This window comes from Odocoileus virginianus, unplaced genomic scaffold (assembly GCF_023699985.2).
Source record: "Odocoileus virginianus isolate 20LAN1187 ecotype Illinois unplaced genomic scaffold, Ovbor_1.2 Unplaced_Scaffold_20, whole genome shotgun sequence".
NCBI lineage: Eukaryota > Metazoa > Chordata > Mammalia > Artiodactyla > Cervidae > Odocoileus > Odocoileus virginianus.
In genome coordinates, this window is record NW_027224282.1 from 396,040 (window position 1) to 420,890 (window position 24,851).

The 24,851-nt window shown below is 43.9% G+C and overlaps 2 non-coding genes and 1 pseudogene across 2 annotated transcripts; 1 reads left to right on the forward strand and 2 right to left on the reverse strand.

Annotated features, from left to right (window-relative positions):
- The first annotated feature begins 4,025 nt into the window (after positions 1-4,025).
- LOC110133873 (large ribosomal subunit protein P1 pseudogene) lies at positions 4,026-5,713 on the forward strand (annotated as a pseudogene).
- A 6,309-nt stretch (positions 5,714-12,022) lies between these two features.
- Positions 12,023-21,353, reverse strand: LOC110133877 (uncharacterized). Its single transcript, XR_011486134.1, has 3 exons — positions 21,016-21,353; positions 12,380-19,423; positions 12,023-12,276 (listed from the first exon to the last, which is right to left on the reverse strand). It is a non-coding gene; the product is annotated as an uncharacterized protein (transcript).
- LOC139033598 (small nucleolar RNA SNORA69) lies at positions 18,391-18,524 on the reverse strand. Its single transcript, XR_011486138.1, has one exon. It is a non-coding gene; the product is annotated as a small nucleolar RNA SNORA69 (small nucleolar RNA).
- Positions 21,354-24,851: the final 3,498 nt, after the last annotated feature.

Consider the following 24,851-nt stretch of genomic DNA (forward strand, 5'->3'; position numbering starts at 1 on the left):
AAAATATAAACATATGTGAATGTTCATAGCAGTATTATTCATAATAACCAAAAGATGAAAACAATGCTGTTTTCTATTAACAGAGGAAAGGACAAACAAAATGTGATGTAGTCATATAATGGAATCTTATCCAGTCATGAAAAGTGATGAAGTACTGATTCATGCCAGCTTCCCTGGTGGTTCAGTGGTAAAGAATTTGCCTGCCAATGCAGGAGACCTGGGTTTGATCCCTGGGTTGAGAAGATCCCTGGAGAAGGAAATGGCAACCCACTCCATGATTCTTGCCTGGAAAATTCCATGGAGAGAGGAGCCTGGCAGGCTACAGTCCATGGGGTCAAAAAAGAGTCTGACATGACTTGGTGACTCAACCACAATTGATTCTTGCTATAACATGAATGATCCTTGAAAATATGTGCTAAGTGAAATAAGCTAGTCACAAAAGACTACATATTATATAGTTCCATTCATATGAAATGTCCAGAATAGGCAAATCCATAGGGACAGAAAGAAGACTAATGGTTGCCTAGCATTAAAGAGGGTGAGGGATGAGAGAGGGGTGATAGCTAAAGGGTAGGAAATTTTCTTAATCATTTTTTTATTGGGACTTCCCTGATGGCCCAGTGGTTAAGACTCTGCCCTTCCACTGCAGGGGCAAGGATTCAATCCCTGGTTGGGGAACTAAGATCCTGCATTCAAATTCTTTTCCCTTATAGGTTATTACAAAATATTGGATATAGTTCCCTGTGCTATACAGTAGGTCCTTGTTGATTATCTATTTTATATATAGTAGTGTGTATATGTTAATCCCAAGCTCCTAATTTCTCTCCATCTAATCCTCTTTTTTTCCCTAATCCTTTTTTGTTTGTTTTCTATGTCTGTGAGTCTATTTCTGTTTTGTAAATAAATTCATTTGTATCTTTTTTTTTAGATTCCACATATAAGCAATATATTTGTCTTTCTCTGACTTACTTCACTTAATATGATAATCTCTAGGTCCATCCATGTTGCTGCAAATAGCATTATTTAATTCTTTTTTATAGTTAATTTTCTAATATATATCTGTACCACTTCTTTATCTATTCCTCCATTGATGGACATTTAGATTGCTTTATTATTGCAAATAGTGCTGTGATGAAAATTGGGGTGCATGTATCTTTTCAAATTAAGAGTTTTCTCTGGATGTATGCCCAGGAGTGGGATTGCAGGATCATATGGTAGCTCTATTTTTAGTTTTTAAGGAACCTCCATACTGTTTTCCACAGTGGCTGCACCAGTTTACATTCCCACCAACAGTGCAGGAGGGTTCCCTTTTCTCCACACCCTCTCCAGCATTTATTGTTTGTAGACTTTTTAATGATGGCCATTCTGACTAGTGTGAGGTGATACCTCATTGTAGTTTTGATTTACAAACTACAATTTAAAAATGAGTGATATTGAGCATCTTTTCATGTGCTTGTTGGTCATCTGTATGTCTTCTTTGGAGAAATGTCTATTTAGGTTTTCTGCCCATTTTTTAATTGGGCTAGGTTTTTAAATATTTTTATTTATTTATTTGGCTGTGCCAGGTCTTAGTTGTGGCACTTGGGATCTTCGATCTTTGTTGCAGCATGTGGAATCTTTAGTTGCAGCATGTGGGATCTAGTTCCATGACCAAGAATTGAACCAAGGTCCTGCATTGGGAGCATGGAGTCTTAACCACTGGACCAGCAGGGAAGTCCTGCGTTGTTTATATATATATATATATATATATATATATATATATATAACTGTATGAGTTGTTAGCATTTTTTGGAAATTAATCTCTTGTCAGTAGCATCATTTGCAAATATTTTCTTCCCAGCTGTAGGTTGTCTTTTCTTTTTGTTTATGGTTTCCTTTGCTATGAAAAAGCTTTTAAGTTTAATTGGATCTCATTTGTTTATTTTTGTTTTTATTTCCATTACTCTAGGAGACAGATCCAAAAATATTGCTGTGATTTATGTCAAAGAATGTTCTGTGTATGTTTTCCTCTAGGAGTTTTATAGTATCCAGTCTTACATTTAGGTCTTTAATCCATTTTGAATTTTTTTAATTTGGGATTTATTTTTTGTATATATGTTAGAGAATGTTCTAATTTAATTTGTTTGCATGTAGCTGTCTAGTTTTCCCAGCACCACTTATTGAAGAGACTGTCTTTTCTCCATTGTATATTCTTGCTTCCTTTGTCATAGATTAATTGACCATAAGTACGTGGGTTTGTTTCCAGGCTTTCTATTAGAAATTTCTTTTGAGAGGTGACAAAAATGTTCTAAAATTGACTGTGGTAATGGTTACACATATCTGTAAATATACTAAAAACCACTGAACTCTACACTTTAAATGAGTGAATTGTATAGTCTGTGAATTATATCTTAATAAAGCTGTTACTTAAAAAATAATTTAAAAAAAAACAGGAAGAACCAGAGACAAATATCCTCTTAGATTTGAGAGCAGCGAGAACACACACAGAGTTATTGAGTTAATGCAAGAGAAGTGAGGAGGGGCAGCCTTCAGAAAGGAAAAGAGGAAAAAGTATATAAATAGAAAGCTGACAGAGGGACTAAAAGAACTAGAGCAATGAATCCCCAGATGTGGAGATAAGGCTCCTTCCAGGCCTCACAGTCCCTGAAGCATCCCTGTATACTCAGTTCAGTGTGATAAATGGTGTTCACATAGGGGCCCTAGGTCATTACAACCAGACAAAATTGTTTAGTATCTCCACTGAAGAAGGCAGAGAAGTTTATGATGCTTTCTAAATAAGTAACAGTCTAAAACCTGGGGTTCATCAGGATGTACTTCTCAGTCATCCAGAAAATGTACTTTATGGAACACATTCAACAGATAAGGTCCTCCTGGATTGATAGTCTTTTGATATGTCAGCTTGGCAAGGCTACAGTCCCCAGTCACTCAAACACTAATCTAGGTGTTTCAGTCAAGGTATTTTCCAGATGTAATTAAAGTCCATAGTTATCTCACTTGAAGTAAAGGAGATTATTGTTGATAACCTGAGTGGGTCTGATTTAATCAGTTGCAAAGCCTCAAGAGAAATTCTTCTGTTAGACAGCAACTTCAGCCAGTGAACAGCCGGTGTCCGTGAAGTCCTGTCTGCTTTCTTGAAGGCCTGCCCTGGGAATTCCCAGTTTGCCTCTTTGGACCTCATAATTGCAGAAGCCAATTTCTTACAATATATCCCTTAACATTTATCTCCTACTGGTCCTGCTTCTCTGGGTGAACCTTGACTCATACCAAAAACAGCTATGTTACTCCAGGATAATAAATTTGTGATCAAATTAAAGTTTATTCAGATAGAACATGTCTAATGCCTAGATAGTGGTTTCTAAATACCATTCTTCAATAAAAGGAACCAAGGTTCCTTGTTTCCTTGAAGGAATGGCTGGTTCTGGGCTGGGGGAGTATTGGATTATATCATAAGTATAAAATAAGCATCCATAAGTCCATCTTGATATAAAGAAATGGTTGGATAAATAAATAGGGAAAAAGAAACAAATCTCCCATGCAGAAAAATTTCAGATAATTTATGGAGATACTCAACCCTTGAAAAGTTAAAGAAGGGGAGCATAACTCCCCACTTCTTAAGAGACCTGCATGTGCTGACTTCCTTCCAAAGAGTACAGTTGAAAAGGGGGAAAATAGAGTAACTGTACAGTGGAGAAACCTGATCAACACTGCTTCAGCCAGTTGATCAAGGTTAATATCAACAGTGATAAATCATGGTGAGAGTACATATCCTTGAAATAACCTGATAAGAACAGCTCTTTACCTCTGTGATCTTCCTTCCCCAAAACTTATAACCAGTCTCATAATGAGAAAAGCATCAAACAAAATCCAATAGAGGGGCATCCTACAAAATATTTGACCAGTACTCCTCAAAACTGTCAAGGTTGGGGATTTCTCTGGTGGTCCAGTGGTTAAGAATCCACCTGCCAATGCAGGGGACATGGGTTCGATCCCTGGTCTGGGAAGATTCCACATGCCGTGGAGCAACTATGCTTGTTTGCAGCTCTATAGCCCATGCTCAGCAACAAGAGAAGCCCTCGCACAGCAACAAAGAGCCTGTGTGCAACCAAAAATAGTCAAATACTTAAAATATTAAAGAACAAAAACAAAAACAACCTGTCAAGGTCATGTTGTTGAACACGAGTTTATGAGCCTGACACATAGTGAGGCCAAACCAACCGAAGCATCAGTGTTTGGAGCAGAGAAAGGTTTATTGCCAAGCAAGGAGTTCTGCTTTAAACTCAGACATTTTGGCTTGTTAGGCCTCCCTTTTCATTGGGCCCACACACTTGGGTTCAACAACAGTCGTCAAAAACAAGGAGAGTCTGAGACACTGTCACAAGCCAAGTGTGGAGCCCTATACCAAAGTCACAGGTGTGGAGCCCTGTACCAAGGTGATAGGATAAAAATCTCAGGGAACTGGCCAGTTTAGATCCAGAGGCTCATGGCAACAGTTGCTATGGGGCTTGGTCAGTTCCAGAGATTTTTGTCCTGTGAGTTTGGTATAGGAGTCCACACTGAGACATAACTACCATATGCAAGTGGTATCCTGGATAGGATCTTGGAGCAGAAAAGGGCAATTAGGTAAAAACTAAAAACATCTGAATAAACTATGAACTTTATATTATCCTCTCAACTTTTCTGTAAATCTAAAACTATTGTAAAAATAAAGCTTATTAAAAATATTAGATCAGGAAAAAGTCAGATAAATACTTCTGAATATGTACTCTACAAGATTTTTTTTAAAGATAACTGAGCTAAATTTATTTTAGTTTTTGGCCACACTGTACAGCTTGCAGGATCTTAGTTCCCTAACCAGGGATTGAACTCATGCCCCCAGCAGTGAAAGTCTTATCAAACTCTTGGTGATCCTATGGACCATAGCCCACCAGGCTCCTCTGTCCATGGGATTCTCCAGGCAAGAATACTGGAGTGGGTTGCCATTTCCCCCTCCAGGGGATCTTCCCAACCGGGGGATGGAACCGGCATCTCTAAAGTCTCCCACATTGGCAGGCAGCTTCTTTACCACTAGCGCCACCTGGGAAGCCCCCTAACCACTGGACCATCATGGAATTCCCTGTACTCTACAAGTTTTAGTCTTAGGCTACAAAATGAGGAGTCATTCTGCTGCTTTCATTTTTACTTTAATTTAAAAGCAAGTCTTAGCTCTTTCCTCCGCTGCCGCTAAGGTGCTTGGTTCTTCCGAGGAAGCTAAGGCCGTTTTGGGGTGAGGCCCTCACTTCATCCAGCGACTAGCACCGCGCCCGGCAACCCCCACCTAGCACTCTCCCGCTTGCATCTACTCTGACCTCATTCTGCACAACGATGAGGTGACGGTCACGGAGGATAAGATCAATGCCCTCATTAAAGCAGCCGGTGTAAATGTTGAGCCTTTCTGGCCAGGTTTGTTTGCAAAGGCTTTGGCCAATGTCAACATCGGGAGCCTCATCTGCAATGTGGGGGCTGGTGGACCTGCCCCAGCAGCTGGTGCTGCACCAGCAGGAGGTCCTGCCCCAGCCACCACTGCTGCCCCAGCTGAGGAGAAGAAAGTAGAAGCAAAGAAAGAAGAATCTGAAGAGTCTGATGATGACATGGGCTTTGGTCTTTTTGACTAAACCTCTTTAGTAACACATTCAATAAAAAGCTGAGCTGTTTGCTAAAAAAAAAAAAAAAAGCAAGTCTTAATTGGTAACAGTGTGTACATGTCCACCCCAAACTCCTTAACTATCACTTCCTCTCAACCCAACAAGGACCTACTGTACAGCACAGGGAATTGCTCAATGTTATGTGAAAGGTGGACTGTGAAGAAAGCTGAGTGCCGAAAAATTGATGCTTTTGAACTGTGAGTGTTGGAGAAGACTCTTGAGAGTCCCTTGGACTGCAAGGAGATCCAACCAGTCCATCCTGAAGGAGGTAAGTCCTGGGTGTTCATTGGAAGGACTGATGCTGAAGCTGAAACTCCAATACTTTGGCCACCTCATGCAAAGAGTTGACTCGTTGGAAAAGACCCTGATGCTGGGAGGGATTGGGGGCAGGAGGAGAAGGGGACAACAGAGGATGAGATGGCTGGATGGCATCACCGACTCGATGGGCATGAGTTTGAGTAAACTCCGGGAGTTTGTGATGGACAGGGAGGCCTGGCGTGCTGCGATTCATGGGGTTGCAAAGAGTTGGACATGACTGAGCTACTGAACTGAACTGAACTGACTGATGTGGCAGCTTGGATGGGAGGGGAGTTTGGAGGAGAATGGATACATGTATATATATGGCTGAGTCCCTTTGCTGTTCATCTGAAACTATCACAATATTGTTAATTGGCTATACCCCAATACAAAATAAAAAGTTTTTTAAAAATAAAAGCAAGTCTTGATTATTTAAGTGGCTGGTAGTCTGTTGGCCCTCTGTTGATATTGACTGTCCTGTATCCTAGTCAATGCCAAATGAGTGGCTTTTCTACCCCCCCCCAGAGATATTAGCAAGTAGCCCCCCAGTAGATAACCTCATTTTCTATTTCATCAAAAAGATAGAAACCACCTAAAAAGAATTTGTTCGACTTCCTGCAATCAAATCTATGAACTGACCTGCATGTGCGCTCATTTTTCTCTTCCCGTGCTCTGATATAGTAATGACAGTTACCACTGATGCAGTGTTAACTGTGTGCCAGGCACTACAGTAATGTGGACCAAAAAATGTTGCCTGCAGTTTTAGTAAATAAAATGTTGCCCGCCATCAAACCAGCAGCCACTGCAGACGCCTTGACGGCGCACCCTGAGGAGAATTCTGGAGAGAGAGAAACTGGATACTGGCCCTAGATAGTTAAGATGCATATCTAAGAAATGACTTCTATAGCCCACACCTGCATTTTCCCATACAGAGAAAAGTGCTAAAATCATTAACTTGAGATCTCTGTTTTTGTGATTAGCAGTAATCTTTTCATGTTTGACTACATTTCCCCCCATTTTTTCTCCTATATATCCTGGCTCCTCCCTTATTCCTCGGAAACATTTCCTCAGAGCTCTCTGAGAGGCTGTCTCCTGGGCTATAGTCCTCAGTAAGGTCCCCAAATAAAACGCAATTCACATATTTTAGATTGTGGGAGGGTTTTTTTGGGGGGTGGCTTTTTTTAGTTGGCAGCAAACATATTGCATGCATTATCACTTTTAATCATCACGCTCAAAATTCTGAAGTAGGTTCTCATAATTTCCCCATTTTGTAGTCAAGGAAAACTGAGGCTCAAGGAAAGCAAGTGACTTACTTGTCCAAAAGTCTCACAGTCAGAAGGTAATAGAATGAAGTGTTCCAACCCAGACTCCGGAGTCTGACCTCCTAACTCCTGGGGTCTCTTTGTCTGTGAGACAAATCCCTAATCCTGTGTCCTGACTCATCACTTCTCAGCCCTTGGGAGCTTTAGTTCAGTGACTGCATACAGTCCCCTCAGTTTTCCTACTTCTTCCCTTCTGGGCCCTTCATATCATTATTCAAACAAGCTGTCACTCGGGTCAAAAAAAAAAAACCAATAGCTTTCTCCATTTCTCTCTTGACTCGCATCTTCACTCTCCAGCTGTCTATGGAATGCCTTCACCTGAAAGGCTTACAGCCATCCCAAGCTAGATACAGACCCCAAGCTGAATCAGCTTGATTACTCACTCTACTTTCCCACCAGAACAGTATTCTCATGGTCTTTTCCTCTCAGCAAATGACACTACCATCCACCTTCTTAAGCCAGAAATTTGGGTGTCATCCTTGCCACCTCCCTCTTCCTCTTCCGCTTACACTCAGTCACAAGTCTTGTTGATTCTAGGAAATCTCTCCTCTGCCCATGTAACTCTGTCTCCACTGCCTCTGCCCTGATGCTGGTCACTATCCTTTTTCACCCAGATGACAAACCACAGCCTCTCACTAGTCTCTACTTCTAGCCGATCCTGCCCCATCCGCAGCCAGTCTGATTTCAGCACTCCACACACTAACCTCAGTGGTTTCTTAAACCCAAACCAGATAGGTATCTTTCAAGTTTCAAGCCCTTCAATGTTTTTCTGAGCCTCAAGATGCAATCCAATCTCTCTCTCAAGGAGTCGGGTCTCCTAGTGATCTGGCCTCTGCTCATTCTCCAGCTTCCTCGTTCATCACTACTTCCTCTTGGCACTCTCTCCCACCACCCCCAAGGATGTCCCCTTTCCATACTCCTGCCACACAGAGTGACTTTCAAGTCCCTAAATTAGTTCTCCTTTTGACTGGGCCTTTTCACTATCTGTCTCCTCTGTGTAGGATATGAACACACCACACTCCACCCCCCAGATCTAATTCCTCTTTGGCCTTGGGGGCTCAGCTTGCTCCTCCTCAGCCCCTCCTCCCCTCCCATGTTCAGGATAGGTTCCCAAGGACCCAGTGCCTTCCTCACCACAGCATCAGGGTCCCTGGCGGTCGGCACACTCACCTGTCCCCTGCAGACTGTGAGCCTGTGAAGATGGGGACCTGTTGATATGGTTCACTGCTGTAGCCCAGCACCCAGCACCCTCTGTCTGCCTCTGTATTAGGTGTTTGCAGAATGAACAAGTTGGGGCTGGAGGCTTGAATTTAGATCTGCAGGCTTTTTCCTTTGGAGCTCATTTATCTTCTGTTCCCATGCTCCCTTTGGAGAGCACTGTGGAAACACTTTTTCTAATGAATCAGATATACATTTAGAGAGTCACAAATGTGGCCTTAAAGCTTCATGATTCTAGAACTAATTTTCTCATTTTGAGTGGCAGAAAACTGAAGTCCCCAAGGTGACATGGTTTGTCAGTAGCAGGCTCATTGTAGCCATAAAACTGGGACTAGGCCTCAGATTTCTTTTTTTTAAAATATTTATTTATTTATTTATTTTTAAGCTGTGGTGGATCTTCATTGCCACACATGGGTTTTCTCTAGTTGTCGAGTTTTAGGGTTTTAGGCTTCAGTAGTTGCAGTGCATGGGCTCAGTAGTTGCAGCTCTTGAGCTCTAGAGTGCTGGTTCAGTTGTTGTGATTTATGGGTTTAGTTGCTCCAAGGCATGTGGGATCTTCCCAGACCAGGAATCAAACCAGTGTCCCTTGCATTGCAAGGCAGATTCTTTTTTTTTTTCAATGAGTTTATTTATTTGTGGTTGTGCAGGGTCTTCATGCTGTGTGGGCTTTTCTCTAGCTGCGGCGAGCAGGGGCTGCTCTCCAGTTGGGGGGGCGTAGGCTTCTCACTGCGGTGGCTCCTCTTGTTGCAGAGCACGGGCTCTGGCGCCCACAGACCTCAGTACTGTGGCTCCCACGCTCCAGAGCACCGACCCAGAGGCTGTGATGCATGGACTCAGCTGGTCTGCCATCTGGGGTCTTCCCAGACCAGGGGTGGAACTCGCGTCCCCTGCTTTGGCAGGGGGGCGATTCTTTACCACTGAGCTGCCAGGAAAGCCCTCAGGCTATTTTAGATTCTAGTTTTCCACGCTCCCATCTGGTGAGAGAGGCCTGGGAGCTGGCAGTCCTCAGCCACAGTCCTGGCTCTGCCATCAAAAGCGCCGGGGCCTCTGGCAAGCGCCTGCTCCTCCCTCAGTCGTGTCTGACCCTTTGCGACCCCACGGACCGTAGCCCGCCAGGCTCCTGTCCATGAGATTTCCCAGGCAAGACTACTGGAGTGGGGTGCCATTTCCTTCTCCAACAAGGCAGATTCTTAACCACTGGACCACAAGGGAAAGCCCTCAGATTTCTTGATTCCAGTATTCCCATGCTCTCTCTCCTACCATGCTGTGACTGATTAAAGACATATACGAGTTCTGTGATACTCTTCCCAATGACAGGTAGGGTCTCTATCCCCCTCCCTTGAATCCAGGTAGGCTCGTGCTTAGACCAATAAAATAGAGCCAGAGAGATATACTGGTCAGAGCCCACACTGAACATGAGAGATCCTGCCAAAAAATGTATTAAGAATTTCAGGATCGCAAAAGCAGAGCATCAGACTAAGCATAGGGTCCCATGTGACTGCATGGGTCAGAAGCCATGAAGCTGGTCCTCCTGTCAGTTTCTGGATCCTTGGAGACTGGCAACAGCTTCCTGTTCCTGTCTCTTGGAACACTCAGTCAAGCCAGCTGCCACCTGAGCATTGACTATCTTGAGATCACCACACTGTGAGAAGCCCAAGCCACACAGACAGGCCTGGTGGCTGAGATGCCATGTGGAGAGAAAGGCCAAGCAACACCCAGGCAGCCAACATGTGAGTGTAAAAGCCAGCTTGGGAGCACGTCTTCCAGCTCCCAACCCACAAAGTGAAAATGATGACAGAAACAAAATGTTGCTTTTATATCACTGTTTGGGGGTAGTTTGTTGCTCGACAATGGATAATGGAAAAACATATTATCTCTGGTGTTTTTCAAAATGTGAATGAAAAGGTGTCTTTTATAACACAAAGCTTTTGTTTGTATAAAATGTTGCCATCCTGGGGTCCCCAAATTACATGCTAAATATATGTGTATGCATATTGCAAACATATGAGTGTCACTTTGGTGATTTCAAGATGCAAAAATGTATCTCACACTAGGGACATATACTGTTTTGGCATCAGCCTTAACTAAACTTTTTAAAAATATGTGAGTTCAGAATACTTCCCTTGACCCCAAGGAATACTTCTCTATCATTGCACTTATAACATTGTATATGTGTCTACGTCCCAGTTCACATCAGTGTTTTTCAAACTGCAGATGCAACCTATTAGTGGGTCATGACATTCATTTTTAAAATGCATTTATTATTAAAAAAAAACACAAGCATGAATCACACACAAGTATTAAATCAAGAAACTTGCAAGGGAATGTGTGTGGCCACTGGACTAGACAGATCCCTCAGGCAGCATCCACGTGTCACTTATTCACTACTGTAACCCCAGCAGCTGGCACACTGTTTGGTACATGTAGATGTTCTATAAATATTTGTTAAATGAATGAAGGTTATTCTTCACTGTTCCTATCTGGAGATGAATATCCTTACCTTCTTGGGACTGTTTACTGTTTTCTTAGCACTGGGCTCCAGACTTCAACTTTCTCCCTAAGGTAAAAAGTCTTATAGCAGCTTATTTTTTATCCATTCACTTTCAGTTTTCAGTTTGCACTTGAATGTCTACACCAGTGTCAGCTTTCTGTTATTTCCTGCTGAAACAGATATTGTCCATCCCTTCCCCAATCTGGTCAAAAAATAAAAGAGGAAGGAGGGGGGCAAGGAGGGAGGACAGAAACAAGGAAGAATGGATGGGAGGGAGGAAGGAACAAAAAAGAAAAAATATTGGTTATAGGTTTATACCAGGAGGGGGCTTCTGCCTGCAATGTGGGAGACCCGGATTCAATCCCTGGGTTGGCAAGATCCCCTGGAGAAGGGAATGGTTACCCACTCCAGTATTCTTGCCTGGAGAATCCCATGGACAGAGGAGCCTGGCAGGCTACAGTCCATGAGATCGCAAAGAGTAGGACATGACTGAGCTGCTAATACTAACTAACTTACACCAGAAACTCTCAAACATGATTTCTACCATTTACTAAGTCCTGGCAATAGACTAGACACTTTGGACATGCCATCTCATGTAATTCTCACAGCAAGTCTGTGGTGCAGTATTATTCACTTCTATTTTATACATGCTCAAGGAGCTTAAGTAACTCCCCTAAAGTAGTGAATGAAAGGTACATGATATAAACCCAGACCTGCCTGGCTGCAATGCTCTGTGAGCTTTCCCTGTCACTCTGCAGTCTCCATGCAATTAACCAAAGCACAACCCGGAGGGTTGTGAAAAAAAAACAGCAAACAGTACATTTCCTCTGCCAACAATGGGGAACCAACTCGAGTAGTCACTGCCTTAAGGTAGTTGTTTATGATGTAGACATCATTGGTGGAGCTCAACAGCCTTTGGTGATTTATAAACATACCAAGGACTCACTCGCCCATCAGCATGTCTCCTTGAGTGCTTTAAAGTGCATGCTTAATCAATCAATTTCACCCCTAGGTTTAGGTGTATGGTTGGTCATTTTATTTTAAAATCAATGGTCTATTTTCAAATAGTTTTAGGTTTACAGACAAGTTGCAAAAATATTACAGAAAGTTCCTATATACCTTGCATTAAGTTTCCCCTACAGTTATTTTCTTTTTTAAACATTTTTTATTCCAGTGACTTCCTTGGCAGTCCAGTGGTTAAGACTCCATGCTTCCACTGCAGGGGGCACAGGTTTGATCTCTAGTCAGGGAACTAAGATCCTGCATGCTGTACAGCGTGACCAAAAATTAGACAAAAAATTTTGTACAACCACAGTAACGAATTGATAACAACAGAAAGTTACCTCTATCCTTTGCTGTTTGGAACTCACCCAAATAAGTGACTCAGAGAACTCTCAGAAAGAGGTGCCAGGGTGTGTGGAAGGCAGCTACAAAGGCTTCTGCAGAACAAGCAGCTCCAAACAAGAACCTGGGACTTGTCCCTGAGTGTCTGGAGAGAGGAGACATTAGACTCTGCTTGAACTCCTTGCAAATCAAACCGAAGAATTTGGTCTCAGGTCAAAAGGGTATGTCTTTTTCAAATCCCACAGCTCAGAGATTTATCCAATATGTTTCAGGATTATCCTTGGTGTCCTTGACATGTCATCTTTCCCGTGTCTCAGTATTCTTGGAAGCCTCTGAAAATACCCACAGAAAAGAGCAAACTTAAACAATCTGGGTGGTGATGACACAACTGGGTTCACCCTGTGAAAATTCATCGAGGTACACACTTAGGGAAAAGGCACTTTTCTGTGTACATGTTGTATTTCAAGAGAATTTTTTTTAAATGGCCTGTAATTCCAGTATTGATAGTAGTTTTGGTGTTTTCGTGTTAAGAGGAGTTGTTAACTTTGAAACTTTCTTTTTCTTTGCTTCTTCTAGAAAATGCCTCTGGCCTGGCCTGTGCTGTTGGTGTTGGCTTTTTTGGTGCATTTTTTCTATCATTTCTCTCACTCAAAGATAGGCATCTTTGTCTTTATGAAACATTTCTAAAACATCTGTATTATCAGCTCTGCTGGAATCTAAATTATTCAAATTGGTCTGGAGAACACAGTTCTATTTAGGATCAGGGTGAGACATGAGTTCTATCCTGCTGCTTCTAGGCAGCTGCAGGTGGCCTCATCAGTGACCAGAATTCAAGGGCAGGCATCGGCCCTGCAGTGTGGTGACAAGGTACCCCAACAGAGGGTGAGTGCTGGGAAGTTCTCACCTTTCCCTACTAGTCATGCCTGAGCTTTCATCATGTGCCTGTCTCCAATTTTTCCCCTAGCACCTTAAACCCCAGTTGCCTAGCTACCATGCATGCACATGCACACACACCACTGGCCTCTTTGTGAACCTGGGTGAGGCCTTCCCAACTCCCCAGGCAAGTCATTCGTCCTTCACTCCTTGTAAACACACAGCAAAGCACACATTTTGTACTGCTCTTGCTCCCGTATGTGTCCCTCTCCTCATTCATTCAACAAATTTATTGAGTGCCTGCTTTCCTCACTCAACAAATGCATCTATTGGGCACTTCTGTTATGCCAGATGCTGGTACATAAAAGCAGTCAGCAATGAGCAAGACTGACCTCTCCTTGTAGAGCTCAGTCAAGTTGAGGGAGACAGCCATCAATTAACTAACCACATATAGACCTTTACAGTTACAATCGGGATGGAAACTCACAGGGTGATTTAAGAGGTACTAAGCAGCAGGACCTGACTAGATTGAGGGGAGAGGGGCCGTGAGGGAAGGTCACCGCCTGAAGGTGTAAAGTAGCTTGAAACCTGAAGGATGAATGGGAGTTCACTGGGTGAAAGGGGAGAATGTTCCAAGTCAAGGGAATAACAGTGGGAAGGCTGAGGTTGGCTGAAGCTGTGCTTTGAGAGACCCAGAGGCCAGTGCGGCTGGATCCAACTTTGTGAGTGAAGAGAGGGTGGGAGCCACCCCTACTCCTTTGGGGCCATGTTAAGAGTGAGATTTATCCCGGGAGTAGTGTGAAGAGTTGGAAGGGGGAGTAGTGAGCCCAGCACATCTGTTTCAAGAAGCTGACTCTGACTCTGCTGACCATGGTTTCTCAACTTCAGCACTATTGACATCTTCAGCCAGATAATTCTTTGTTGTGGGCTTCCCAGGTGGTGAAGTGGTATAAGAGTCTGCCTGCCAATGTAGGATACGCAGTTTGAACCCTGGGTGGGGAAGATCCCCTGGAGAAGGAAATGGCAACCAACTCCAGTCCAGTATTCTTGCCTGGAAAATTCCAGCCTGGCAAGCTACAGTCCATGGCGTCCAAAGAGTCAGACACAACTGAGTGCACGTGGACACACACACACACACTTCTCTGTTGTAGAGGATTGTCCTATGGATGTAAGGATGTTTAGCAACATGTGTGCATGCTAAGTGACCTCAGTTGTGTCTGACTCTGCAGAATCCTTGGCTAAACATCCTCTAGCTGCCACTGGCACCTCCCCTCCCCCCATTTTTTGCAACCAAATGTCTCCAGACAGTGCCAAACATCCCCTGGGGAGGGGGAGTTGCTCCCAATGAAAAAGGATCGATTCGTTTTCTCTGAGGGTTTGCCACCTTCCCTTCCTGCATTCCTAGATGGGCATATGTGACATGCACAGGCATAGGCTCACGGCATGCTCTTTTGATTGCAAAACCCAGCAGGTCATACTTGTGTCTGACTCCTCAAATACTCATTTTACATAAGCAAGGGCTTCATGTTTGCTTCTCTGGGTTAAAATACCCTCAGGGAAGTGTAAATGGTTAATATTTCACCCTGTTCTTTCCAAGAAAAATCTATTCCCTGTTCAACCTGGTTCTCATTGACATTCCTGCTGACAGCAGTCACCTGCCAACATAAGTTACTCAAACTGTTAGTGACTATTAGCAGGAATGAGAATTGTGTAACTTTTTTTTAACCCTGGTCACCACAATGAAAATGTCAAGTCCTAACCACTGGACTGCCAGGGAATTTGCTTTTTTTAAAAAAAAAATCCTATTTTTTTGTTTGAGAACTCTTTCACTTTTTTTCATCTGTAAAATGGGAGGATTATCTGGTATAACTAATCCTTTACAGACATTATCATTCAATCCTTTAAGTACAAGTTGCTCAGTTGCATCTCTTTGCGACTTTACAGTCCATGGAATTCTCCAGGCCAGAATACTGGAGTGGGTAGCCTTTCTCTTCTCCAGGGGATTCTTCCCAACCCAGAAATCAAACCCAGGTCTCCCACATTGCAGGCAGATTCTTTACCAGCTGAGCCACAAGGGAAGCCCAAGAATACTGGGGTGGGTAGCCTATCCCTTCTCCAGTCAATCTCTGGTTCAGGAACAGAGCTGGGATTCAACTGGAGGCAAGTGTAAGGCCCAGGATTTTAGCCCTTAAGTCACCCTATTCCTTTCTTTCCAAGTCCTCGAGGGATTACTCTACTCCAAATGCAAATCCTGGAAATAGAAGGGAACGGGTATCTATCTAAAGGCTGATATTGAGCATCAATTCCACACCAGATCTGCCTGATTCCCCCATGCCAACCTGCCCCTTCCCACCATCTTCAGTCCCTGTGTCTTATTTTTGCTTTATCCAGGCTTTCCAGGCGACTCTGCCTGCTAAAGCAGGAGACACAGGTTTGATCTCTGGGTCAGGAAGATCCCCTGGAGTAGGAAATGGCAACCCACTGCAGTATTCTTGCCTGGGAAATCCCTTGGACAGAGGAGCCTGGTGGGCTACAGTTCATGGGGTCCAAGAGTCAGACTGAGTGACTGAGCATGAGTACATCCCATACCAAAACTTAACTCTGCTCACTCCCCTTTCCCAGTCATTCAATCAACTGCTTCTGTGCATTATTAACTTCATCCTCAAAGCCCTTTGAGGGAGGTCCCATTGGCCCCATGTTGCAGATGACACTGAGGCTCACAGCTGGTGCACCAACAGAACTGGAATGCTGCCTCTGTGGGCCTGTTCCTCCAGATTGCCAACTCTTGGCCACGACTCTGCTGCTGCCTGCTTCTTAGTAGGCCATCATGAGATGGGCAGCATCACCACGGGGTTGACTGTCTTTTCAAAAGCTGATCTTACACTTCACCTCTTAAAGGTAAATGTTAAGTCCTACATGTCTCAAAGCTCCTATTCTTCCCTTCAGGAAATAAGGGATCTAGTTCATAGAACAAATACTGGGAGCCTGGCACTGCAGTCCATGGGGTCGCAGAGTCCCGTACGACTTATCGACTAAACAAGGCGGTGTGGAGCCACTGGATCCAGGACCTGTCCCACCCCAGGCTCAAAAGAAATCCCTTTTACACGGCCAACCAATCCACCCAAAATGTCTATCATTTTCTCTTTCAATTTTAACCCTCCTTTTTAAGGTCTTTAGAGAAAACTCTGCCATGTGACCTTAGCTTTTTCATAAATTCCTGGGGCTCAGGAATTCCCACCTACTCTGAATGGTAAGACTGAGGTATAAGACTCCAAATGGCTAGGAATTTCCATGACTGTCAATTGTTATCAAGTCCCTCTGCCTTGCTGTTCACAGTGGCAGCTGTCTTTGAATATAAAGCAAAGACTGATGCACTAAAAGGAAATATTTGAAATCTGGGATTCGTAAACTAGAAAATGTGCTTCCAAGATCTGTTGGTAGCGCCCACGTTCCTAGGCTGGTTATTTGGCAGCCATTCTAAAAACTTCTGGTGAGCAGTGGTCCTTGTGGTCATGTGGTCTTAGTGTGGTTACAAGTCAGGGACCCCTTGGCTGTGTATGGCCCCTACCCCCAATTGCTGCACTGACAGCTCCTGTCACTTGTTTTCTTGGCTTGCTCCAGCACAGGCTCTGTACAAACTGGGTAGGTAGATAACAGGATCCCCCTTGCCCTGCTGCAGTCCCAACCTAACTCCACAGGTAATTAGGGCATTTTGGCTCCCTCCAGTGATTAAAGAATCTGCCTGCCAATGCAGGAGACGTGGGTTTGATCCTTGGGTGGGGAAGATCCCCTGGAGTAGGAAATGGCAACCCACTCCAGTATTCTTGCCTGCAAAATCCCATGGACAGAAGCACCTGGGGTCCAAAGAGTCAGACACAACTGAGTAACTGGGCATGCATCTTTCCCAGACATTAGCTATGGCACATGTATTGGCCTATTACTAGCCTAACATACATTTGTCTATCCATCCATTGGTTAATCCCAAATACCTAGGAATAATGCCTGGTAGGTAAACTTGAATTTATTAAATGTCAAAAATATTTGATTTTTTCAACCATTTAAAGATGCATAACTTTAGTTCACAGACCATGCAAAAACAGGTAGGAGACCAGTTTGCCAAACCCTGGTTCACATCATAGAATAGCATATAAACATGCTTTTTATGGGACTTTCCTGGCAGCCAAGTGGGTTCAATCCCTGGTTGGGGAACTAAGATCCTGCATGTCTTGTGGCAAGGCATCCCCCGCCCCAACAGTTTATTTTAAAAAGGTGCTGCGTTCAGGTACAAGGATGACACATATGTGTACTTCCTGTAACAGCAGGTTTAAGAGCTGCTACTTATAGGGAACAATAAGACAACAAAACTTTAAAAAAGCCAGTTCCTAATTTACTAGCTTCGAGTACTTACTAGTACTTCTAAGTACTTGGTAGACAGAGAACATTTCTATCATTAGACAGCCCTGTGTCCTGACAGGAGTATTTATTCAGTACGTCATCACAAACCATCTAATACAATAACAGTTCCGTTACATATTTATTACTGGTTTCGACTGATAGTGAGGAAATAAGAAACATCAGGAGCCAAGCATTACAGTAGTGATGTTCTCACTGTGATACGGCTGCTTAAATAAGTGGTCTTAACACGTGTGCCACTTTTTATGTGAGGCTTCTTATAGACCCAACTTGGTTCTTCTCCAATGTCTTCTCTTGGAGTTGTACCTACACAGAAGGAAATACCAAGTTACAAAGGCAGTCTGACCTCAAATTAGTTGCTCTTACTCACCAGAAACTTTGCCTTAAAAGTACCATAAAAAAAATCTTTGAAAGCAAAGGGTTCCATTTTCCCTTCTTTAGCAAGTTTGGAGTTCTTTTTGGAGAGTAAAAAATGATTTGCTAGATGTGTTAAAGAACTAGTCAAATCAATTTTTTACCTCTCAAAATGACTCCAGGCTAAGGAAAACACACTCGTTCTTTACTGGGAGTAAGTAATAGAGAAGCTCACTTACTTTTGATTCAACAGACCTGGAGCAGACCCAGACGGAGATATATAACCCCAATTACTACACTAGATCAAACCAGTCATTCTACATAATAGGTTACATGTACATAAAAGCTCTCACATAATGTTAATACATTAACATCCTCAGTTACTTCAAAGGCCATCAACTGTTTATGTCAATCTGTCATGATTTTACCCCCATAAATGGCAAAATCAAAAAACAATCAACACACATTTTCTTTCAGCAGGATAATGTCAGTACTTCCACAAAAGAAAGCACTGTAATTGCAACCTGCTTTCACTGTATTTTAAAAGTTAGACCACAGAGCAAAAGACCAGCATCTGATAATTGCAGGTACCCTCTACTGAGCTACACAGAGCTTTACATACATTTCTTTCATTTCTCACAACTACAAAGGCAGGGCCTACCATCACTGGATGGGATACAATAAACCAAAGGTTGCAATTAACTGGCCTATAAAGCTACAGTGATTCCCACATACAATTCCACTTCTATTTGCCATACAACCCAATCAGACTTCTACACTAGCTTCACAATCTTGCACTCCTGAGCTTCAGTGTTTATCCTGGCAAGGACTCACTTGCTAGGCCCACCCTACAGTGTCAGCTTAAAAATGCTTTGAAAATACTTTGGTTGAAAGGCATGCAGGAGAGTCTTAGATCCAGCTTTGTCCAGTGTTAACCTAGATGACCCTAGAGGTCCTTTGGAGAAATTCTAGTAATGTCTTTCTCCTAAAACCATCAGCTCAATTCTGCGGGGAAGAACAAATCTTTCAATCTTCAGAAAAAATAAAATACTTTCTGGCATTCCCACTGGGATGTGTAATGAGACAGCCACCTTATGTTCTGGCTCAGAGGGAAAGCAACCAGGAAATTTACAAATATTGGAGGAGTGTCTGCCCCTAATCCCAGCTGTGGGCTGGCTGCTGTTCAGAAACCCAGAAGCACATTTAAAAAAAAGAATTTCAGAATGGTGGCACAAGATTAAAATTAAACTGCATATAACTTTCAACTGTGCACTCAAAGAAATCCTAAATTTAACAAAACACATGAGTGGGGCAGTGTGCCCTTACCTAATTTTATTGCCAGTTTTCATTCGAATCCATTGAGGAATGGGACGATTCTGCTTTTGCTTCTTGGCCAGGAATCGCTTGATCCTGAAAGTCTTGTGAGAAGACTGGGAAGGAAATGCAATCAATTTAACAGCAATACCAGAACTTATTCAAAAATTAGGAATTCTCTAAATCTAAGAAATATTCAAATGCTTAACACAAGCCCAAAGCCCTTCTCAATGCTACACCCATCACTGCCCCTTGCTTTGTTCCTCACTTCTCCCGAGGCAGATACAAGGCTAGATACAGATACAAGGGAAGACTGTGTTCCAGTCTTCCCTGCTGTCACCCTAGGACTGAGAGGACCACATCACTGAAGGCTGGGACTAGAGCACATGGTTTTCACGAACAACAACTTGCAAGTCAACCAGTCTCAGTGCCCTGTTTTGTACACCAGGGTACTGGGAATCCCCTGGCGGGCCAGTGGTTAGGGAATCTGTGCTTATACTGCAGGGGGCCAGCTTCCATCCCTGGTCTGGGAACTAAGATTCCCACAAGCCACGCGGTGCGTTCAAAAAAAAGAAAACGCCACCTTACACAAAGTCCCTGACATTTGGCAGATCTGTTTCAGCTTACCAACCATCTTGGTATTAAATTAACTCTATTTAAAATGTCACTTTCCCAAGTTCCCGCTCTTTTTTTGGCTTTCATAAAGAACCTGGGTCATCTAGTTAGTGTTAGTCGCTCAGTCGTGTCCGACTCTTTGCGACCCCATGGACTGCAGCCCACCAAGCTCCTCTGTCCATGAGATTTTCCAGGCAAGGATACTGGAGTGGGTTGCCATTTCCTTCTCCAGGGGTCATCTAATCTAACCCCAAACACCTCCCTCCCCGGTGTGCAGTGGAGTCCAGAGAAACGGCCTGAGTGCTGGTTTAAAATCTGACCCATGTGGCCCAACACACCCTTGTATAACAGGCGTTATTACAAAGAAGGAAAAGACTACACTCCTCTCTCCCAGCTCATAGCAGCAACTGTAAATTTCTGTTAATAAAACCATATAACATGAGATACTGATCCTCTCCACACCAAAAAGTGTATACACAGTTAAAATTTTCCAAGGTACTATCACAGGAAAAAACCAGTGACTATCCGCACGCAGCTAGCATTTTACGAAGAATGCCCGAATGACACACAGATTCACACATCACCCCTTGTTCCATGAGTTTAAACTGGGTAACGTTTAAATTCCCGAACAAAGGGCTAAAAGATCCTGTAGTCTCATCAAGTGGAAGAATTCTGGCTCCCAAGTTAATAAGTCTTCGAAAACCAGCAGTCCACATTCCCTTTTCGACGACCGAAACATCCCGCGTGTCACTGACAACAGCCCACAGTTTCTGTGGGCCCCCTCGACTTCTTGCCCCAGAAACACAGTTCGCTCTGGGGAAAACGGGAATCCCCGCCCGCCTGAGTAGCGGCCTGCAACAGAGAGCGCCCTCTCGGACCTTGCAGGGCCGGCAAAGCCCGCCCCTCCCTAGGTGCTAGCTCACTCCTTTCCCGCCAGGCCCTCGGGCTGGAGCCGAGGCCAAACTCTCATCTCCCCTGGAAAAGGCCTTAAAAAGGGTCCCACACCTCGACGCAGCCCACGGCACCGGGGAGCCAGCGGAGACCTCGGGTCTCGGAAAGCCACCCCGGAACCGATGGTAACAGATGGACTTACCATGGTGAGGACAGACCTCAACCGCACATAGGATGGCGGAGAAGAGAAAAGAGGAGGAAGTGAGCGGAAGGACGTGTTTAGAAGGCGCCGCCGGGGGCGGGGCTTGGGGAGGTCACGCTGTGCGCCAATCAACGCCCCCTGGCGGTCCATCTCTGTGCACGCTCCCGTTAGACCGTGGGAAACAGCGCTTGTTCGTGCAATGGAATTTGCTATGCTTCAGTTCCGTAACTGGGTTCCTCAGGAGCCTGTTAGTGTGCCAGGGGCACGTTGTGTCATGGGTGAGGCAGACGGTCCATGATAAATGCCAAGGCAGAAACCCTTCCGAAGGCGGGAGAAGCAAGGGGGGCGGAGCTATCTCCAAAGAGGGCGGGGGAGACGTCTTGTTCCAGCGCAAGGGACTTCGGTCCTCGGCTAGGGAGTGAGCAAGCAAAGGGGCGCGAACGCCCAACCAGGGAGGGCCATCCGGATTTGCACCCACACCTGCTTCTCTGAGGGGCTACCCTGATGGTTAAGTGGCAAAGAACACCCCTGCCAATACAGGAGATGAGGGTTTGATCCCTGAGTAGGGAAGATCCCTTGGAGAAGGAAATGACAACCCACTCCAGTATTCTTGCCTGGAACATCCCATGGACAGGGGAGCCTTGCAGGCTGCATGCAGTCCCTGGGGTTGCACGGAGTCGTGTTAGCGACTAAGCAACAGTTCTTTCTTGGCAGTCGCTTCTCGTACCGTCGGGTGTGTCCTGCGGGATGGGAAGGTACAGTGGTGTTGGCAGTGGGGCTTTAGTCTAGGCAAGAGGCTACCAAGCAAGGTTTTTTTGTTTGTTTCCCTTCTAGTTATATTGAGATATAATTGACATATAGCCTTGTATAACCAATCAATGTTTTACACTAGGCAGACTACTTACCACTGCATGATCACGGCCCCAATCAAAGTTCTAAACTGAGAAAGTTCTGGACAAAACGTTTCCTCGACTGTTAGAAAGCTCAGACTGAATTTGTAACTCACCTTTGGCAAAATGCATAGGAATTAGTGGCACACGTTTTGGATATTAATGTTCCCCGTTTTCTTCTTTTTCTCCCCATTTAAAAACAAAGACCTCTATCTTTTCAGTCACTTCAAGCATTTTTACAGTAATTCATTTAGGTAAGGATTTTTTACCTAGAGTCCACGAGTGTTAGTCACTCAGTCGTGTCTGACTCTTTGTGACCCTATGGACTGTAGCCTGCCAGGCTCCTCTGTCCATGGGATTCTCCAGGCAAGAATACTGGAATGGGTTGCCATTCCCTCCTCCAGGGGATCTTCCCTACCTAGGGATCAAACCTGGGTCTCCTGCATTGCAGGCAGATTCTTTACCATCTGAGCCACCAGGAAAGGGTCAATGTATAGGATTCACAGGGTACATGAATGTGGATGGAAATTTTAAAAATCACAACTTCATTTTCATCAAACTCTGAAGTGTAATGCATTATTTACAAATGTAGGCAACGAATTACAGTGACATTGGCAGTACCTGTGACTTGGTCACCAATAGCAATCAAAGATGGTTTCATATCACATTGCAGTTGATGCAGATGTTTCAAAATGTCATTTATATGCTCATCACTTTGAAATTATAGTAGCTATTAGAACCACAAGAATTCTGTTAATCCTGTATATTGCTATAGTACACATTTCTTTTAGGAAATATTTTGATAGCTCTATTGCAGTGCAATTGGTTTTCTTGTCATCCAATGTACTTTGTTTTATGCATTTAAAAACATTCTGAAAATAAATCCATAAACTTCATCAGACTGCCAAATGGTTCCATGGCACAAAACTTGTTATGAATCCCTGGACTGGGGTATAGTGACAGATGATAGAACAAACAAACTAGATAAGAGGCTTTGGAAATAGTTTCAATAAGAAGGATGGTGGCACAAAGTAGGAGGGTAGTCCCCATGACATTGAATAAGAAGAACCAGACCAGGGGACTTCCCTGATGGTCCAGTGGTTAAGAATCCACCTTCCAATGCAGAGGATGTGGGTTCGATCCCTGGTCAGGGAACTAGGATCCCACGTACAAAGGGGCAACTGAGTCTGCACACCACAACTAGAGAGCCCCCCTCATGACAACTACTGAGTCTGCAAGCTCTAGAGCCCGTACTCCACGACAAGAGAAGCCCTGAGTACTGCAACTGGAGAAAGCCCAAGTTCCGAATCAAAGAGCCTGGGGGTGGTAATGAAGACCCAGTGCAGCCAAAAAGAAGAAGAAGAAGTAACAAGATCAAGAGATGATTCTGACATAACATTGACAGGACTTAGTCCCAGGTCTCTGCCTTGGGCCATGGGATGCTAGAATACAGAAACGGTAGAAAGCTTGAGCCCAAATTTAGTAGTTACTGGGGTCGAGCAGTGTGGCTTGCTGGATCTTAGTTGCCTGACCAGGGATTGTACCTATGCCCCCTGCAGTGGAACCATACAGTCCTAACCACTGGGCCAACAGGGAATATCTAAATAATTATGGGTCTTTTTAAAAAAATTTTATTTATTATTTATTTTTGGCTGTACTGGGTCTTTGTTGCTGCACACGGCTTTTCTCTAGTTGTGGCGAGTGGGGACTCCTCTCTAGTTGCAGTGTGAGGGCCTCTCATTGCAGTGGCTTCTCTTGTGGAGCATGGGCTCTAGAGTACTTGGGCTTAAGTAGTTGTGGCTCATAAGCTCAGTAGTTGCAGCTCCTGGGCTTTAGAATACAGGCTCAATAGTTTTGTCCCACAGGCTTGGTTGCCCCATGGCATGTGGGATCTTCCCGGATCAGGGATCGAACCCGTGTCTCCTGCATTGGCAGGTGGATTCTTTACCACTGAGCCACCAGGGAAAGCCTAACTACACTTTTTGACAGCAGAAGTTTAGTTACTTTAATCCCACTTAGTGTTTAGGTTCAGACCCTCATCCAAATTTACATTTGATTCAAGTGAGGCTTCTTACCTTGAATTTTTATTATTTATTTAAGAGCCAGTATTTTATTTTTGGCGGCCAGAAGGAGCAACAGATAAGCCTTTAATAGATGAATTTTCATTGTCATCATCATCATCATAGCTACCATTTCCTCAGGTTTAGAGTGTGACTGACACTGTGCTAAGAGCTTATATAAATCATCCTTTTAATTCTTACAGCTTCATCGGGCACTTGTTCTGCCTGGTTTTCCTTTTACCTTGCGTGCAACCCTTTCTGAGTTTTTTTTTTTTTTTTGCAGATTCTTCATTATCTCACTTCCTTATCTCTCTCTCTCTTTTTTTTAAACATTGTAGAGCCCTGAGGTTCAGATTTGGACTTCTTCTGTTTTCTGTATACACTCTCTCCTTTGGTGACCTCACCCAATATCATGGCTTTAAATACTCTCTTGGACTTCTTCCCTGGAGGTCCAGTGGTTAAGACTCTGTGCTTCCAATGCAGGGGGCATGGGTTCAATCCCTGGTCAGGGAACTGGGATCCCCTATGCTGCACAGTGCGACCAAAAAATAAAAAGGAGTTGGTGGTTTCTGGCAGATCATGGAGAGGAAGGCAGGAAGGAGAGACATTAAAGATGCAGGGAAACCAAGGTTTAATAGTGTGGGGGTCTCAGTGGACACAGTGGGCAGGCTGAAGAGCAGCAGGAAAGAAATTTGCCTTGAAAAGGACAACAGTCATTTCCCAAGTTAGGAGAGAAAGAAGATGGATGAAGAGAGAATTTGTTTTTGTAAATTTAATTTTGTTTTTTAATCATGTAAATATTTTCCATGGTTCCACTTACATTCTATATGGCCCTACATTTCCTCTCCTAGATGTTTCTCCAATAGCAAGGTGAACAAATATGCAT